This window comes from Halichoeres trimaculatus, unplaced genomic scaffold (assembly GCF_033239565.1).
Source record: "Halichoeres trimaculatus isolate MK-OKI-2021-1 unplaced genomic scaffold, fHalTri1.1 fHalTri1_scaffold_17, whole genome shotgun sequence".
Taxonomy (NCBI): Eukaryota; Metazoa; Chordata; class Actinopteri; order Labriformes; family Labridae; genus Halichoeres; species Halichoeres trimaculatus.
Genome location: NW_027437195.1, coordinates 12,449,999 through 12,470,000, shown reverse-complemented (window position 1 = coordinate 12,470,000; position 20,002 = coordinate 12,449,999). Strand labels below are relative to the sequence as shown.

The 20,002-nt window shown below is 41.8% G+C and overlaps 1 long non-coding RNA gene across 1 annotated transcript in view; it reads right to left on the bottom strand.

Moving 5' to 3' along the window:
- Nucleotides 1-3,696: 3,696 nt before the first annotated feature.
- Nucleotides 3,697-20,002, bottom strand: part of LOC141806865 (uncharacterized) — a 96,516-nt gene continuing 80,210 nt past the window's right edge. The window contains exon 4 of the long non-coding RNA XR_012599796.1: nucleotides 3,697-5,233. This is a non-coding gene — a long non-coding RNA (uncharacterized LOC141806865). The remainder of the gene's footprint in view (nucleotides 5,234-20,002) is intronic.

Below are 20,002 nucleotides of genomic sequence, written 5' to 3'. Positions count from 1 at the left end.
ACTTTTTGATTTTTGTTCTTGTAGGCCGAGAAAATAGCCTTTGAATCTGGTACGGTATTTCCCTGTTAGCGCCTATTTCCTCGTCACCAGCGATTACAGTCTGTGTCTTACTGAGGGAGAGGAGACAACTTTCTACTGTATCTAATGTCCTTAGTGGTCACATAGAGCTCATACAACCCCACTTCAAAAAAACGGAACTATCCCTTTAATATGAGAAGTATAACTTAAATTGACTGTGTTTGTGTACAGCCTCCCTGATCTCTGTGACACTACATAGAAACAGGAATGAAATGAAGCTGTCTTGGAGGTAAGTGGTTAAGGAGGTTGGATTGTCTGGTATGAAGTGAAAATCTTTCTCTGTTACCTAATTCCAGCTGTTGGTTTCAGTGAGTAAGTATAACTGGCTTCAACATAAAACGTTGTAAAGTGTAACCTTTTTGGATGACACTAGACTGAAGTGGCCGCTGTGAGCACTCGTGACAGGAGCAAGTTTTTCACATCACCTTATCCTGGGTGAATTAACCCTTATGACTAAATACCTAAAAGAAAAACATTACTTGAAATTAAACAATCATTTCCTTCTACAATATAAAGCAGCAGAGCACAGCAGGACTCTGGTAACATGACAAATACATCAGCACACCCATCTGCTAGCTTATGTTGAATGAAATATTTTCTGCCTTGTTCAAACCTGAGCTAACTCTTACTTTACCCTGAAATGATTCTGGGGAGCAGAAGGAAAATGCTGAATAATCAGGTTGAATAAGTTGTCTATTTGCAATGACACACACAGCTCATCTGGATATTTTCAGGAAGTTTTCAGGGTTTTTGTTAAAGTTTGAATAGCTCTTCATACTACAATATGCAGATTTTTTTTCTATTTAACAGCAAAGCCCTAAAAAGAAACTTTGGCTTTAGGGCAGTCAGTCATCTGAGATTTGTGGCAAATGAAGTTTCAAATAGTGTTTGCCAAATGAATTAAGTTCTCTAAATCACACGTGAGCCTTAGATGTCAAAATTAATAACAAAGTCCTACAGACATCAAGACGTGTGACTCTTTCTGCCATATCCAATTAGTTCCTCAGTGCCGTCTGAGTGCCTTTACAGTGTCAATCAGCAGGCAGTAAACATTGTCTTTCAGCAGCAGTCTACCTCAGGGGGGACTGCCTTTAAACAACAAAGTCAGCTCTTTGATACCTCCCCTTCTCACCTTTCAGCACAGCCATCCCCAGACGTAAAAGTGCACCTTCCCATAAAACACAGCCACAAAACACTAATACACCCTCTTTTTTGACTTTATGGCCTCTCCTCACACAATTACCCATGATCACACAATCAGCGTTTGATTTTACGACTCAGACCTGAGCTGCGGGTATGTATATGTACGTGTGAGTGTGTGCATACTGAGAAGAGGCGAGAGGAAGGGGAGGGGAAAGGTCTGGACAGGGTGGTGTTAGTGGTAGTGGTGGTGGGTGTGGGGGCAGACTGGTGAGAGCAAAAGCTGAACATTTATACACAGAGAAGCAGGGCGCACGTTGAGCGTGCACGAGCAGACAGGGCTGAGCAGACGCCTGTGTGCAAACACACAAACACAGATCCTCCCCATCCACCCCGTCGCCTCTCTGTGGCCTTTCTCTCCTTGCCCTTAGCTGTTTCCCAGATTCCAGATGACGTCCTGACAGGAGGGCTGAGTGACTGGAGGTGAGGCTGTGTGATGACAGACCAGCGCCTTTATCAGTGACCAGCACACAGCCGGCTTGCTGTTTGAAGATTAACTGGCAGATTGAAACCCAAAACTGCTGCCGCTCCTGCTTGACTCCCTGCCTCTTTACATATTTTTTTCCCTTTTAACCCCTCGCTGGCTGGTTGCAGGAGCTCTGCAGGTTTAATGTAATTGGCCTATTTCCTGCATATGAAGTTCCCGGTTTGTTGTAATTGACTAGGTCTTTTATTGCCTGTGAGACAGGTTAAATGGGAACCAAATGGAGAGGCAACACAGGAAGCTTAAGTCCGGGCTATCTGATACTCATCAAATCAGCAGACCTGGACGCAGAGCATGCAGAGTGCTGAGAATGTGGCTGCAGTGATTAGCAGCTACATGAGGATTAGTGTGTTAGAAAGGTTCTGGCATATATTAGTAAATGATGGCACTGAAAATTGTTCCTTAGATGCAGTTACTGAAAAAAAGATTGCATCATCATATTTGCACAGAAAATGAAGTTTCAACAGCATAGTCAGGATTTTGCAAACCTAAGATTCCTGACTGCAGCTTTTTCAAAGTGGCAAAACTTAGAGGTACTTTCTTCCAATGCATGGCGATTTTGCCTTGTATCCTTACACAACAAAACATGTTGAATATGTTTCGACAAACATATTTCCTTTCTGACCTTTCTGGAGACACTAAACACAGACAAGAATTGGATATGCTATTGTGTGTAGTGGCGATGTAACTTTAACAAAATCCTCTTGCCACTTCTTGAGGGACTAGAAGTTTCTGACTCCTTAGGCTACTCTCCAAAAAACAGTTTTGATTAATCCAGGAATGAAAGGAGGCAGATCCAAAGTGACAAAAAGGGAAAAGATTTATTACTCAAAAATTATTGCAGGTAACAAATCAACATGACGCATTCACTAAGAAAACCTTTCAGACTTAACCAAAGACCCAAACTGTGCTGGTTAGAAAACTGATGGCTCCTCGTCCTGCTTGGCTGGATGCTTTCTTATCTGACCTCATCCCTTTTTCACCTGAACCCACATGACAATTTATGCTACTAAACAACACTTCACAACTGCAAAACCACTTACAGCAGCAAGACACGTAAACCGAGCACTTGCATCTGCACATACCTGCTATAAACACAATGTTTCAAAACATAAAATAAAACTTTAAATTAATCCACAAAATCCAAAGTAAAAAATTATTCATTTAAGACAAATACAAAATTTTTCCAATGGGCAAATTATAATTTTATATACGCCTGCTGTCCTCTGTGGCTCTAACATCTTGATTATTTGGTTTTTAACTTCTATAGCTGAACTGTCGGCATAAAATCCAAGCAGAATCACTTCCATACACATAGATTTTTTTTACAATTTCTGGATATTCAGACCCAGAAACTGATGGGCTGTTTAATCAAAGGGTCTACAATCTTTATTTCCATTGGAGCCATTTTGCCTCAGCTCACCTGGATTGAAGTCATTCTAGAGAAACAAAATCTACTTCATCTTCACAACATGCTAGAAATCTAGTAGATAATATTCTAAAAAAAGAAGTTTTTGTGTTTATGAAATTGGACATTTTTTTCCCTTTTTTAATTATTTTTCATAAATTTGAAGATTACAGATAAATATAGATTATTTCATGGTGTCATGAAATTAATTAATTTGCTAAATTAATGACATTTCAATAAAATGTAAAAAGTCCCAAAACTTCAAAATTTGCCCCAAAACATTCAAAAAGTTATTTCAAAAAATGTGCATAATTTAAAAAATTCAAATAATTTGCAGTATTTAAAAAAAATGTCAAATTTGCAAAAAATTTAAAAATTTGAAAGAAAAATTGAAATTTACAAAAAATATTATTAAAAATTGAGATTTAATTGATTCAATATATTTTCTTAAATTTTGAAATAATTTTTGTATATGATTACATATTCTAATTATATTGCTTGACTTATATTTTTTTGTTGTTGCGGTTATATGCATGATCTTATTTAGTGTCAGTGTTTCTAATCATCAATCCCCTCTATAAGAAAAGTATAAATTCTTTAAATTAATATTATTTTTTTAAAGCTACAAGGAGCCACTGCAAAGGAGCCAAAGAGCTGCACGAGGCTCTAGAGCCGCAGGTTACAGACCCTTGGTTTAATCGCACATGCACCTCACCGCTGAAGATTTTATAAACTTATAACCTATATGGTTGAAGTGGGAGAAGCAGCTGGGTGTGGCGTGCAGGAGAAGAAGAGGAGGCTTCCTAAATAATGACTGTGTATTTATCATTGCACCATGTACAAGTTTTTTTCTGCGATACATACATATCTGTAGTGAATAATACATGTATTAGCAGGAAATACATAAACAGCAACACTAAGCTCAATATAAATGATGTCATCATCTCCCCAACTGGCTTTCAATGAACTGTCCTTTTCGTTTTTTGCCTCCTTGCACAGACTTAACCAAAAAGTGTGGGGCAAAAATTTGGCTGTTTGGGAAGAAACACTGTGTGAAGTTATGTGCTTGTGTAAGAAAAGCTTGCGTAAAGTTTCTTGGAGGCACCATTCCAAAGACATGACTGTTAATGTCAGCAGGTAACAGCAAGCTGGATTTGTGACACACACATGGGAGAATTTGAATGACAGGCTAAATTTGCAGGACAGTTGCAGCAGATGCACAAAATTGCAAGAGCCAGCAGAATGCACCTGGATTAGTTGCATTTGTGCAAATGTAAGAGAGGTATCCAGACCAACTGAAGGATGCTTGTAATTTTTTCTTTCTCCAGGCAAAACTGAATCTTTATCCTCCAAGAAGATCAACTTCCTCTTTACTAACTTGATTTTGCCATTTTGTAGCCCCTGCCCTGTATCATTTCTCTGCAGTTTTCTCTCTGAGGAGAAGAGGCATGGAGATTCATCGTGTTTCATCAAAACATCTCCTGCCACAGTAAATGGCATTCGACAAAGCTGATATTCTGCTCTTTGATGTTTGCCAGAGTAAATGGACTATCAATGCAAAGTATAAACACTCCTCTATGCTAATGTTCCTCTGGGGGTCTTTGATGGCACCAGTAGTATCTGTGAAGTGTGTTTTGAAAAATTGCATTGGTAAGCCATCCAAACAGCAAGAACTAAAGCCCATTCACTCACTGTGCCTTTTCAGCTGAGGGGAGGAAAAAAGGGAAAACCCAGATCTGGAAAATGGTGCTCTGTCGAAGGGGGGAAATTGGAGCATAAACAAGGAGCAGAGTAAGTGACTTGTAACAGACAGCACAGGCCAACCAAAGCAACAGTGTGGCAGGGGTCCAGTTGACTGCCAGGTGACATCATTTGGCATTGTTTCACCACTCCATTTATTTTATTGTGCTCATTGTCCTCCCACATTCACTCCATCAAGTGGGTCTTTTTGTGCTGGTTGTTTAGGTAGTCCAGGTGCACTGTGCTAGTGGAGGCTTCCTGTCTCCCCAGAAGTCCTTTCAATGCCTCTCCTGCAGCGGGTATTGTCATATCCCACAGTGCATCTGAAAAGAAGCAGCAGCCCTGCGTAAATGTCAGAGAGGTGACTTGTTTTTAACTCTTAGCAGGCACCGAGAGTGTGTGTGTGTGTGTGTGTGTGTGTGTGTGTGTGTGTGTGTGTGTGTGTGTGTGTGTGTGTGTGTGTGTGTGTGTGTGTGTGTGTGTGTGTGTGTGTGTGTGTCTGATGTGTTGATGTGTCTTTGAATAAAGCAGCTGCCTCCTGTGAGCACTTCCCCATCTTACTGTGTTGTACAGTAAGTCAGGATTTACAGTGTGGCGCCCCCTGTTGAAAGGCTACTTCCTTTATAAGTGATTGCAGACATTATGATTTACTTAAAGGCAACTTTACACATAAAACCAGACCCCTTCTTTCTATACGAGTTGTGACAGCTCCACAACTGTTTTTGCAATCTGAGCAGGGGTGTGTCCTGGATATTTAGGTCAGGGTGGCCCAACCCTTATGCTGACTGAAGCAGGGGATTAAATGAAGTGTATATTGGCAAAACACATATTAGAAAGGCATGTATTTACTTTTCCTGTTTCCAGTGGTCAACTTCTTTTCAATGAGAAGAGTTTTTGACTTCTATTATTTAGTGTCACTGTTTTACTGATGCTGCATTTTGGCCTTTATAATTGAGATAATTAGCATAGTGATCAGTTACAGGTCACATCTGATTAAATGTTGCAACTGGCGGAGTTTGGTGGTAAGGAGGACATGCGGGTGGAGTTTCCTCTTTTTATATTATTATTATTATCATTATCATTATTATTATTATTATTATTATCATTATTATTATTATTATTATTATTACAATGGGGGGGGGGGGGGGGGTGTACCCACAATTGGTACTGGATCATGGGTGCGTAAAATGCATGTTTGCTGGTGAAATTGACAGAGGCCAGAGCTTTGCTAGGTTATGACAGCAAAGGATTTTTTTTTAAGCTTGAAGTTTATTTATCTGTTTATTTCATATGTCGAAACAAGGACATACCAATCAAAAATGGACTGCAGCAAAGTAAAGACTGACGGAAAGGGCACCCCAGATAAGCTGCCGAAGTTTCTGGGAGAGACCCAGCAGATAAAATACAATGATAAGTAAATTATTATTAATGTAACTTTTTCTTCATGGGTGAATTTCCCACTGACAAAAGAGTTAAAGCTTTTGCATATCTATCTAATTCTGACTATTTTTGGACACAATAGCACAGCCAAATGTTCTGATGTTAAGGTGAGGTCACTTATTGTAAGCTAAGTTTTTAAAGTTTTTTTGTAGACGTTTTTAGAGTAATAATTTCGAGCTAGGAAAGGTCAGAGGATAGAGCAGGTAACAAGGAAAGGGAATGGGGAGTGACATTTGGCAACAAGGCTGCAGGCTAGAATCCACAGCCTGAAGCTCGGGTGTATGAGCCAATGCTGAATTAGTGCTGTAGGTCTGTGCTCAAACACAGAAGCTCATGCACATAACTTGATGTGCACTTCCTTTCAAAATGTATCTACTGGTTAGGACCACATGGGCTGAAAGCCCTGTGACTGGTCCACGGAGCAGCATCATAACTCCTGCATCTTCAACATTTCCAGTACGGTGCCGGCTTATTCAGTTTACCTTGTAATAACTGCTGTTTAACATTCATCAGAGTATTTAACACAATGCAAAAAAAGATAGCAGAACTAGAAACAGGAAATATGAAGGTACTACATTTAAATTCTACAATAGCTGCCTCTGAAGCAGCTAACCTAACCAAACAGATAGCTTTCATACCTATGTGTTATGACAGAGCCAACCAGATTTCTGGTGGGGCATGACATAGGCCACCTCTTGGACACACCCCTGCTGCTGAGGCTTTAGGATGTTTGTCTTTTTACGCTCCAGAGTAATACCTTCACATTTGTAGAATGGAGATTCAACAAAAACAAAAACTCCCCAGCGTCAATAACAACTTAAAATAAGATTACAAGTATGACGACAACCATATGAAGTCTTTGTTGTAGCACTGAGATAATTCCACCAGTGTTTCTGGAGATTTCACACTTTCCAGCAGAGCTTCACACTTTCCAGTAAAAGAGACAATTTATTTTCGATCACAGAGGTGCTATAGTATCTCACAATGAAGGCTTTATTAAATGGCAGCGTGTTTTAGCAGCACAGCAGGACAATGAGAAGAACACGGCTAATGACTTTAACATGAGTGAGAAGATAAATAGAGGCCGGAGCCAGAGAGGAAGCCACAGACATAAAGCCACGTCAGGTTCAATTAGACCATCTGAGGAGCTGAGCGGGCCAAGCTGACAAAGTCCAATTTGTCCGACATATTTCAGCCCACCTTTCCCACATGTGGGCTCTGCTCACAGCTTTCAGCGCCGTGTTTGGACAAAAATTCACAGTTTCCCACATAACCCTCTGAGGGAGAAGATGTTCTGGACTTTAGCTCGGGGGTTCAGTTTATCTAGGAAAGGCATCGGCCAAGTTTCCTCTGCATGTAAGTTAATTCCCTCTCTCCCCCACGCCCCGGCTGACAGGGATTTTCTCTACCCAAAAAGGGAAGAAAGACACTTTTCTGTCTGTTTTCCTGCTGTCTCTCTTTTTCATTCACCCACGGTCTGTCTTTCTGTTGTACACACACAGAGCTGTACCCCTGTGGTGAATGTCTCACATATGCCATCCAGTTAGCTGGGTATTTTTGTCTGTGTGAGTGGGCAGCGGTGTCACTCAGCAAGCTTTGAGCTCAGCGGAGGGAGAGATGTGAAAGCCAGTTGCTAACAAGCAAGAGAGAGAGATTCCCTCCCTGCATCCCACAGCCAGATGGCTAATCTCAACAGAATAAGGAACATACTTTATAATCAGATTTGGAGAAGAAGAGGAAAAAAAAACATACGCGAACACGAGGAAGATACAAATGCCTCGTGGTCACGAGTTGCCTGGGAATGAGGTGACAACAACATAAAACAGAGTCTCCTCTTGTTGAAGCGGATTCAATAATTAGACACACTGGAATGGCCCCGGTTAGCTTGCAAAACAGACACCAGTGCTCCAGGCTGGGACTGCAAATTGGAATAATTTGTGTTTTTAGGGCTGGTGTAGTGTCTACCTGAAGACTCAAGTCCTGGATTCATTTATTTATCTATTTATTCATCAATTTATTTATTTTTTTTCTTGTAGTAATAAGACACAACTTACAGCCTTCCTTCCATCCTCCGAAACCCTGAAATTATAAAGAAAAAATAAGATAAGACTAAATACCCTCCTTATGCCTACCTCTGCCTGTGGCCTGAATGATGACAGGCTTGATTCCTGCTGGCGCGATGCCAGTGCATCGCCTGAGGGTGCCCTCAGGTGTCTGAGGCAGCATATCCATTAGCTACCTGTGTAGACTGCTCCTCTGAGATACACTCACACACACACACACACACTGATGCTGCTTCCTTTCCCAGCCACACACACACACACACACACACAAACACACACCTGAAGCCTACCATCTGGCCCAGGCTTGAGGACCATGCTGCCGCAGCCTCTGATGGTCTGACCACTTAGCCCTCTCCCTGTCACTCAGCCTTGTCAGAGGATGCTGTCAGAGCAGGTGGCATTCCCGTGTTCCCGCTCCATGGGGGGAAAGAGACCCGAAACAAGCTGGAGGCTGGATATAAACACGCTGGCCAGAAAAATAGAAACCCCTGTAAAGCGTAATGCGATGTAACACATTACAGTGCACAGGCAATAAATAGCCTGCGGATACTGTTGACTTGACACTACAGACATTTTTTGAGTTGTTTGACGTGCTCCTGTTTTGAATAAATAACCAGGAGCGCTGGAGAAACAAAAGAAGACATCAAGTGTGTAAAATTTGTTGGAAGCTTATTAAACCGTCCTCAACGCAAGGTAAGAGAAAGAGTTAAAAACAAAGACATTAATATGTATTGGTTGCGCCAGAGAGCAATTCCAGACCTTTTGTAAAGTAGCTGATTTTTTTTCTTTTAGGGTAAGCTGAGAAAAATATGTGTTGTGACATCTTTGTTGTACCACATTTTCATTTAATAGGTTGTGCATTTATATCCAGCATTGATTTACCACCTCAACAACCAAGCAATGCACTCAGACAGTTCTGATTTGTGAGACTTGTGCAAACCCTAATTAATGTTATTTACACTCCGAAGAATCAGACGCCTGATTTTACGAACACCAGGAATCAAGAACAGCTGTTTGATAGAGAGAAACTAATGATGTCATGCCCAGAATCAGCAGCGGGGAGCACGCCTCAATGGGGGCTGTCACTCATTGATGGGATGTCAGCGGCAGCAGGGCCTCTGTTTGGGGAAGGCACTTGTCAATCATGTCTCAGGCGGCGGTGGGAGCAGGTGCGCCGGCCAATCGGAGGAGGTCCCAGCACAGCAGGCCCAGGACCAGGAAGTGAAGCGCCATCTGGAGTGACGACGAGCTGCGAGTGGGCAAGTGAAACAAAGTGCAGACATGCTGGAGGAAAACTGGTGCAGGGTGTTTCTGGATATAACAAGGGCATTTGGATTCATGCTGCCGATCACACCAGCTCAGTTGTTGATTCTCACAGTCAGATGGTGCTTATTAGAGATGTGCACAGGCTATACTACTCATATAGGGGTAGAGGAGCAGTGTGGGTGTGTGAAAGCTAACTTGTTCGATGGGTAGAATACTGTTACCAACATTAACAAGGTGCACAAGACATGGTGTCACAGTATTCACACTGATTAGTGTAAAACACTGAGCGTATTCATCAGTCAAATTACGTTCTTAACCCAGAAGCGCTCTATTTCCGACTACAGGATGTCACTTCAACTTTGACAGTTAACAATTTGCCAGCTCATAAAATAAAAAAAGGGGAGAAAAAAGTGGCAGCAGTGAAAACTGGCAAATTGAAAATTATGACATTGAGTTTGATTTGAGCAAAAGGGATGAAAAAATCCATTAAAACAGGTTCTGCCTGGAAAGCAGCTCCTTTTTTCTCTCCTCTCTTTTATGTAACAATGATCTTTTATTCCTTTGATAAGAGACAGATCTGCGGCGAGATAGGTCAGAGGAAATGGAATTGAATGGAAATCTTTGCGCTACATTTACTGAATCATCAATGTGATTAATAGCAGTTAACACCTCGTAAAAATAGAGCCGCAATTACAGCGGAAAATTAGGGGGCCAGCATTACCATCATGCTAATAAGTAGCGAATATAATTACATTTATCGCAGTATTGTCACAGAGATTGATAAATTCAAGCTCAATCTCGTTAATCTCTCAATAACATCCAGGACAGAATTTAACAATTATCTTTTTTGTCACCCTGAATGAAAAAGGGATGAAAGGAGGAGAAAGAGGTGAGAGATTATGGGCATAGATGGAGATAGGAAAAGATGGAGAGAGGCGCTGTGAGGGAACAGGAGCAGATATGCTTCTGTCCATCTCGAGTATTTTTCATCCTATTCCCAGCCGAGGGGATAAAACAGATAATTACCAACTCTAAAAACTGTGTCTTTGTGTGCTGCTCTGAAAGGAGAAACTCTCCAGCACTGAAGAGATAAAGCTCAAAACAAAAGCAGCCTGAATTGGACCAGGATTAGCTTTAATGGTGGTAATTACCAGAGGGGATAACAGCCTGGTCCCCTCTGCCCATCACTGAGGCCCAGAGCAGAGGACAGCAGGGTGGGGGGAGAGAAAGACCTGAATCAGGGCCCATCCTTGGCTGCCTGTGTGGCTGCATGGTGGCAGTGGTTTAGTACATTCAATTGTAAAACACTTGGACGACCCATCTATGTCTGGCCTCTCCTGTGCTAAAAGCCACTACTGTATCTCATCGGCCTCAATAATGGCTGTGCATAAAAAAGGACCAGGCCCTCCACACTGTTGCTTCTTGAATTACAATCCAAGCTGATGGCATGGATAAGAGTGCCCTAAATTATAGCAGCGGGGGCACTGAGGCCCTTTCTTTCTCTCTGTGTCTTTCTCTTTCTCTACCTCATCTTAATGCCTGAGTAGCATCAGCAAGCTGAGCCATGCACACCAATAGAGCGTTATTATTTGGAAACTGACAGTGATGGTGCCTCAAAACAAGAGAAATTTAAATGCAACATGGTGCCACCTTGCATCCCCAGAGGAAAACGGGCCCCAAGACATTATAGGGACAAAAGAGTGAAACGAGGAGCCATGTGCATAAAGTTGTAACTTATCTGGTCTTAAATATCTGTTTCCTACGTCCATGTGTTGCTTGATCCAATGTTTCGATATGTGGTAATGCCTCCATCAACCCAACACTAAATCAGGAGTCCCCCAGGGTTCAGTGCTCAGACCACACTGGTTAGTTCATATAGTTTCTGTATGAAATAATAAACAGGATTCTACTTTTTAGAAAAATACACCTCCAGCAAGTTGGCCAGGCTAATGACTTTGATATGATGTGAGTGGTGACAACGGGATTAGTGAGTTAAACCAAGGCGGAAGGAGAAGTAGTTTCAAGACGTTTACCCGCGTTAGACATGATTACAAAAAATGTCATCATAGCACCGTTTTCTGTTGCTGGGTTATCCATTGGGGATGGAACGGTTCACAAAATCTGCAGTTCGGTTCTTATCACGGTTTTGCGGTCACAGTTTTCGGCTTGTTTCGATGTACATTGTTGTTGTTTTTAACACCCTAGAATACCATATATCCTAAAAAACCACCACTAAATGTTTATTTTCAATCAGTCATGTCATTTATAGTCATGAAAAACTTAAAGAATGAGGCTGTTTCCCATTTGAAACATAATTAAAGCTGAGTGAAACATTTCTGGTTTAAACATGCCAAGTCCTCATTAGGGAAAGTCATTGGCTGTCCCAGAAGTCAATAAAAGCCACGTCATGGACTCCGTAGGAGAGACAGAAAGCAACTAAAATACAACTTAATAAATATTTTTAGGTCTACAAATTAACTTTCTTTTTTTCAATGTCAAAATATCAGCCCCCCTCTTTTCTTTGGGCTGGGGACCGACATAGGTGATAATAATCAGACACTCACTTGTGTGATTTCATCTACTGCAAGTGAGGACTGTCTCTGTGTTTTGGATAGGGGAGGGGCTCACAGTAGCACAAGCTGCCCAGTGAGGAGATAAAAACATGCTTTAACCTCATTCTCCAAACTCCAGAAAAGTCAAGAAAAGTCGCAAGAGTTGCTGTCTTTAAAAAAACTTGCCAGCAGGGTCTGAAAAGTCATTAAATGTAGCAACAGAGTCTCTAAGGCCATGTCCACACGTAGCTGGGTATTTTCAAAAATGAGTATTCCCCCCCCCCTTGTTCGTTTTATAAAATACTTTCGTCCACACGCATCGGGTAAATCCGCCGGTGAGTGCGGCTCAAAGCACGCCTAACCCATAATGGGCAGTGTTTTCCTGACGTAAAACCGATGCCAGCCAATCAGAATGAGCCCCCATCATTCAGCTGTGACGTTCAAGAACTGAAAACTCTGTTTACCGGCGTCCACACGAAACCATTCCAAAATCTTCACTTTAGCCGGAGTTATCAGAAAACATTGTTTTTAGTGACGTAAAGCTACAGTTTTGTGTGGATGACAGGCGTAAACATATAAAAATATATGCGGGCTCCCAAATACCAGGCTTCGTGTGGACATGGTCTAAGTTGGCAACACTCAGGCCCAGTTTACACGACAACCTTTCATCTGAAAACGCTGAAACGCAATGAGAAAAATCTGTGTTTACACAGAAAAGCAGGGGGACTGAAAAAGCTGTAGTAAGCATGCCAGGCCTGTAGTTAGCGCTACAACTGTCTTGTCCCGAAGCAGCTTTTGGGAGATCTACACCGAAGTAGAGTTGAGCTGATCATCTGGTGTATTGGTGAGTACTAAGTGCAAAAGTGGAGCAACAGATGCACATTTTGTTAAAGACAGTCAGCAGATACAGAAGATTGAGCAGCACAAGCACAACACGGAAGTTCGCGATGATCATAACAATGGTACTGTTGTCTTGTTGTATGTGCTCATGAGGAGTGGGGTCTGACGTCAGCGTTTCCACTGAAAACACCGGCTTACTGTTTACACGGCAACGGTGTCGGCGGTGTTTCAGAAAAATCCCACTCTGGGGGCCATTTTCAAAAGTTTATGTTTAAGGTCAGCTGAAACGCCGTTTCCATGTAAACGTGAGGTTGAAACGCAACAAAACTTTTGCGTTTCACCCTAAAACCGTTGTTGAGGGCGTATGAAGCACATGCGCCCTGAACTATGTGAGGAAAATCAAAAGGTTTGAATTTTTTTCATAAACTGTTCCATCCCTGTTATCCATCAAGTTGTAAACATTACAATGAGTTTCTAGAGCAGGGTTTTGATGTCAGACTCATCCTCCTCTGCTGATCAGTCTTCTGAGCTGACAGGTAAACCTTGTGCTTTGAAGGACATGTGTAAACAAGCAACTTTGGAAAGCTTCTGGTACAGTTCAACAAAAGTTTAGAAAAGGTGAAAGAAGAAAGAAAGAAGTATGTATGTGAACATACACGACTCCGCTTGGCTACAGTATATGGAATACATTGTGAGTACGTCTTCACGGCTTCGCTGATGATGCAGTGTTATCACCAAATGAAGTGCCACATAACTCTTCTTATTACTTTGAAAGTCCTCCATGGCCTGGCCTGTCACTCCTTCACTGATTATATTATTATGGCCATTAAGATCATCCTAGACTAGGTCTTAATCTAATTTACAGTGTACCCTTGTGTGAGCATTTTGCCACTTTCTCCATGTGTGCAATATTTCCAGGTTTTACATTCTCAAGGTGTTAGTAGATGTCTGACCTGTGGTGTATTTCCTGAAACTTGGATCAATAAAGGACAACCCACCAGACAACCAACCCACAGGGGCTCTGGATCTATAAATATCTCATATGTCCAGCTGAGCCAGACTGTCCACACCGTGGACTGCATTAAGTGAGCTCACTAATTCAGGATGTGGAGGAGAAATTGCTCTCTCTGTGTTACTTATTCTGCGATTGATCATATAAATGTGTGAATTGTTTCTGCAGCCGTATCGAATTGTTGTGTCTATTGTTTCTTTATCATTGTCAAACAGATGAGGAAGAAGAGCAATGAGGCTCCAGTGCAGTCCCAGTGATCTGTACCCAGCAGATATAACCTGTAGAGGCTCAGGTTAGGGTGTATACTGTAGTGTGTGACTGTAATGAGAAACAGCCTGCAGCCTGGTCCATAGTCTCTTTTAATTACCTCTTTTGAGCTCTAGCAGAAAGCATTCACACCAGAGAATGGACCTGCCATTCAAAACCCCACCTGTGACAAGTGAGCTTCGTCGTAGCCATGTCTGTCAGCTTTAAACCTCTTATCTAAGGGATGAATCAAGAGGCATCATCACATTTCTCAGCGTGTTAAAGCTCTTGGATGACCCCCCCTCGACTCTCTGTTGGACTTATCCTTTTGATCTAGCCACAATGAACCAAGAACAGTGTCTCCATGTTCACCTCAAACATAATCTGAGCTAATTTATAGCCACATCTACTGGACCTTTTTTTTTTTCCAAAGTTCCAACAGGGCTGCATTAGGATAAACTGTCTATTTCACCACCCGTCCTTCCTTGTTGAGACGCATAATACCTGTTTTTGCTGCATATTTACAAAAAAGCTTAAGTGAAATCTTCCCGAGCATGCATTATTTAAACAACTTTGACAAAGTTCTGGATTGCAGCAGTGCAAATGAATCTACTATTATATGTGGATGAGGAAATGCACTGAGGATGTCTGAGTTACTTAAACTCTTTTTATTCCTTTTTGGTGTCTGTTCTGCTTAAAAACAAAACAAAACAACAACATCAACAACAATATTATATGTATTGTCCCATTATACAATCATTATAGGCTTCAGTGCTGGATTACCAATATTTCACACCTGCTGTGTGTGCAGTGCATGATGGCTGTGAGACTGATCATATTTGTAGTAGCATGTATGCTAACCAATCAGAGCTCCTAGACAGCCAGTGTAGCATACACACCTCACACCATCAGCCAAATATCTCAGAGAAAAACAAATCACACACATTTCTACCATGAGAAACGTGTTTTCAGACAAAACAGACGGTTAATCAACCTGGTGTCTGCATTCATGATCTTAGTACACAAAGTAAGGCAGAATAAGCTGTTTGGCATTAGCGGAGATGATTTGGCAAACGTTAAATGGACACAGCCCACATATTCTGCTCTGCTGCTCATCCAACAAATGCATGTTTCTTAGAAATGAGGCAACATTTGAAAAAGAAATAAACAAGCTTTCTAACAGTACGAGATTTATTGCCAAGAAGCATTATTACAACAAGAAAAAAAAAAACCAAACACAAACAGATTTAGTATTTGTCCTATGCTTAGTGAACATGGAGTCAGTGACACATCTATAATACTTTCCAAATGCCCTATATTTTTCTGGAAAGAACAAAAAAGTTTTTCAAAAAGCCTCATATATCATGTGGGTTTATGGTGAACTATGTCAGTAACTGTACTATAGTATTATTTTTGGTTGTTTTACATGTGCAATCTCCTTCTTTCCATTCCTCCCCCTGCATACATTCTTTTTGGCATCTGAATGTAAATAAAATAACCATTTTTAATGGTAATAATATTTTTCAGGTATTTAACCACTGAAACCTGTATAAATCTCAAAAACGTCCCTTGATATGACAAAAAAAGAGGAAAGCATCGGGTTATGGGAAATCCTTCTTCCAGTGCGGTACCTGTTTCTCTTCATCTAACTAAGTTTGTCCTCCTCTCTGACAATGCATAAAGTTGTTTTTTTTTACTTTGGTGTAAAGATAGAAGCAAGTTTTAGTGTAAATACAGTTTGTTTTTCAAAGTTCAAGACCCAAAACTGGATCTGTAAAGGTATGACCATCAGCATGTTCAGTGGAGTGATTCATATGCTTGTTTTACCTACTTTGGTTGAACCAAATTTATAGCTGTGCACATGATACCCCTTCTTATACAATAGATCCCCTGACATTTATTACAGAGAGTACTTGGCATTAATGGAGGTAAAACTTATAAAGAAAGACAGGGCTAACATCAGCAACTCATGCAGTAAACACTTGAGTAACTCAAGCTGGAGTCATCACATTTGATAGCTATCTTGCCGCAACACGCAGCCAGTCTGAAACAGCATGACAAAGCTGAGGTTTGATCACAGTGGAGCATCAATGGAAAAGTTTAAAGGTCCTCTTCACGTTCAGCAAAAGTTAGCATTTAGCTTACCCTGGCATGCAATGTTTCAAAGATACTGGAAGTACTGTCAACAGTGTTTTAAGATGCTGTAACCGCACTTCTAACTGAAGCAGATCAGGGTTTTGAGAACCAGCTAAGAGTCTAAGGGTGTTTATTTGTGAGAAAGTTGTGGTAAATGGAAAAAAAAAGCAAGCCTGCACAGAAATCACAGAGATTGGTTGGGTTGTGCTAATTTGGGGAATAGTGACAACACATTTTCCAGAGGTGATGCAAGCTACATAAGCAAAGCTGAGTAACGTCAGTAAAGTCCACATATAAGACATTTGAGCAAAAAAAAAAAAAAAAAGTCCTTAAGGCTGACATCAAACATCCAACCACATGTCTGCCTGCCTTTGCGAGGAAATCAGAATGGAAATCCCCCTCCTCCTCCCTCCATCCTCTCTAAATAAGTTTGTGGTTAGCATCTTTTTTTTCTTTCCCATTCTAATCCAAGAGGAACTCAGCAGATGAAAGCAGAGTAATGTCGCTAATGTGTGCGATAGTCACAGCCACATAAACCCACCACAATAAATTAAAGACCACAGGCGTTCATATTGGCCTCATGTGACCAAAACCCCCCAGATGCAAACAGACACACAGTCACACTTTGTCCTCCAACGCCCTCCAAAAGCAGAAGCAGCCAGCAGGCAGGCGCCCACATTCCCCACTCCAGACCTATCTGGCTGTGGAGATAAAACCATACTGTAAACACAACATTTGACTCATCTCAGAGACATGACCGGGGAGCTGAGCGGTGAGGGGAAACCTGGAGGATAATCTCTGAGTGACCTGTAGCTTACATAACAAAGTTCAAACTACTTCCAAATCTGAGTGAGGTGTAGCTAAAACTCTCCAGCAAAGATACGACTGGGCTCTTCCTATGTGGTCTAACTTTTATGATCGACAGGAAGACATATGATTTGAATAAGCTGGAACTCTTCACTCTTTTATGCACATGCAGAATGTATGTACATGTTCACTTTAAACACATGCTCTTCCTGCACGCACACAGACCCTGACAGACAATTTATGTGCTCTCTATCTCTCTCTCATTCACACACACGGCACCCATAAAATTCAGATGTCTCCACACTCCATCCTTTGTGAGACCTTATTGTCCTGGTTATTACCCTGGGTATTGTTACAGAGAATTGGTATGCTTATCAAGGCCTGTAGTCTAAAGTTGATACGACACTGGCCTGGCAGCTTCATTAAGATTGATATCCTGCCGCGGCACACCCAGATGAGCAGATCGAGGACATGGGAGGGAGCGGTGAAGCGGAGTTGGACGGAGAGTTAGGGAAAAGACAGAAAGACTGAGAGAGTGGGAAAGAGAAGGAGACTGCAGGTCCACCTCCCAAGTAGCTCAATTGCCATCTATTGAGCCACTTGAGCTCAGGAAAGGGACCAGGCATGCATGCCTCTCTTCTAAGGGGACGCTCCCCCTTGTAACCTCACCCTACCAGTCATAAATTACCTTCTCTGGCTCAGTCCTTTCACAGTGAATGCACAGAAGGCCCCTATAGCCTCTCTATGAGTAATTAAGGCCTCAATAGGATGGTATCAAACCACCCTGACCCCATCACACCTCTCCTGTCATTGTCACCTCCTAAAAGCTCTCCTCCACTTCATCCCTGGAGTGCAACTGCTCTCAGAGTACATTTTACTCTCTGCTGGCCATCCCTTTTTTATTTTTTTGTTTTATCATGAGCAACAAAATCCAGGTCAAAGGCCAACCAGGCTGAGGTTTCTCTTTGATTATTTTTCGAGCATTGTTTACAGCTGGTTAAATACAGACTAGCTCACTCCGAACGCACTAAACTCCAGCTCTGCTTTTTCATTGGCCGTGCGACAACACTGCTGTCTCATTTAACAGATTATTTTCATTCCAGCTGATGGCCTTTCCAGCCATCCACATTCAGCTGGTGTAGCCAACTGGAATGAAACTTCTGCTTTATGAGAAATCCCAAGTGCTAAATTCAGCCCGTGTAGGTCAGGGAAGATTGCAGTGTGTACATTAAGCGGGCACAGTGGCGTGTCTAATTTGCTTCGGTGGACAAAACAAAGGCTTTCATTGATATCTCCATATCGAGTCAACCTGGATTCAGTGGATAGCCCTGGTTTCCAGTGGCCAGACCTAATGATTTATTGCACCACTGACTAGCCTGCACACTATCTGATTGGCAAGGCCTGGGCCCATTAAAAGGCATATATTTTTAATCACTGTTTACCATGTCAATAGCAATGCTAATCACTTCTTAAGCATGTTAATATTGGAGTGCTGGGTGAGCAGACTTGACAAACAACTTTGAGTCCTCCTGCTGCTTTATTTTCAGCCTTAATAAATAATGACATTATCAAACCAAAGCTTTCGTTTCACCTTTAAGGTCCTTTATTGAAGAAAAGAGCTCCAAATGTGACTGCACAAACATCTGTTATTACAGATATAATGTCACAGCAACTGTGCACTGTTGTCCTTGCTATGACTCTATGTGTCAGGTTTAAATAGGTAATGATACGAACAGAAGAGCGGGCTGAAATGAAATTCTGTGCATTAACATAACTGTATGTGAACACTCATTTAGTTTTTAAGGTAATTTACTGTCACTTGCAGCATTATGACTAAAACACTAATTTTATGTTTTCGTCTCAGTGTCCTCCATCGTTACGTACTGCAGATGCCTGGCTTTTTATGATGTTCCATCTCTCCCTGCGTCTTCAGGAGAATGGTCTGACGTGACAGCGAGTTTAATGTGCGTGTGGTGAAATGTCAAGCTCTATCAAGCCCACTGGCCGGCATGGTGCACACAGAGTAGTATTATGGAAGTGGGGCAGTTGCAGCAGGCCCCTCTGATGGCCTATAGAGTGCTCCCTATATGCACACAGAGTCATTGGGCAGATGTGACCTCGCCGGCACACAGAGGCTCTTTGTGTCCGAGGGATTTAGAGTCCCCTGGGCCTCCTGACTCTAAACATTAACAGACCTACTGCAGAAGGAGGGAGAGAGACCCTTACTCTGCTGACATGCAACATTAACCGGGGCCAACTCTCCCGCTATACTTACAATATCAGGAAGAGGGCCCTATATGTACAAGCGCATTGCAAAGATGCATGTGGCGGGTTGATTCAGGGGCAAGGTTGAAGCTGAAGCGCACCCTGATGAGGTGAAGCAGTGTACTTAGTGGAAATATATCAGTTATTGCTCTGAGGATGTGAAGTATTTATATGGCTCTTCACAGTTGTTTACATGCAATAAAAGCAAGGTTTTAAAGCACTCCACTAAGAGAAATCTAGCCCAGGCTCTGTCCACTTTATTCTTTTTTATGTTCCGACATGAGCAGAGGTCAACATCCTCACGACAATTCAACTCATCTCCAATGATGTGTCTTGTCTTGTTATTGGAATGTGTTTGCAAGACTTGTCCCTCGCCGCCGTGTCTCACGAAGAATCGTTTTAAATAAAGGACCTAATTATCTGTCAGGGATTGATGTTATGAGCCTGACGTACATGAACTTATCT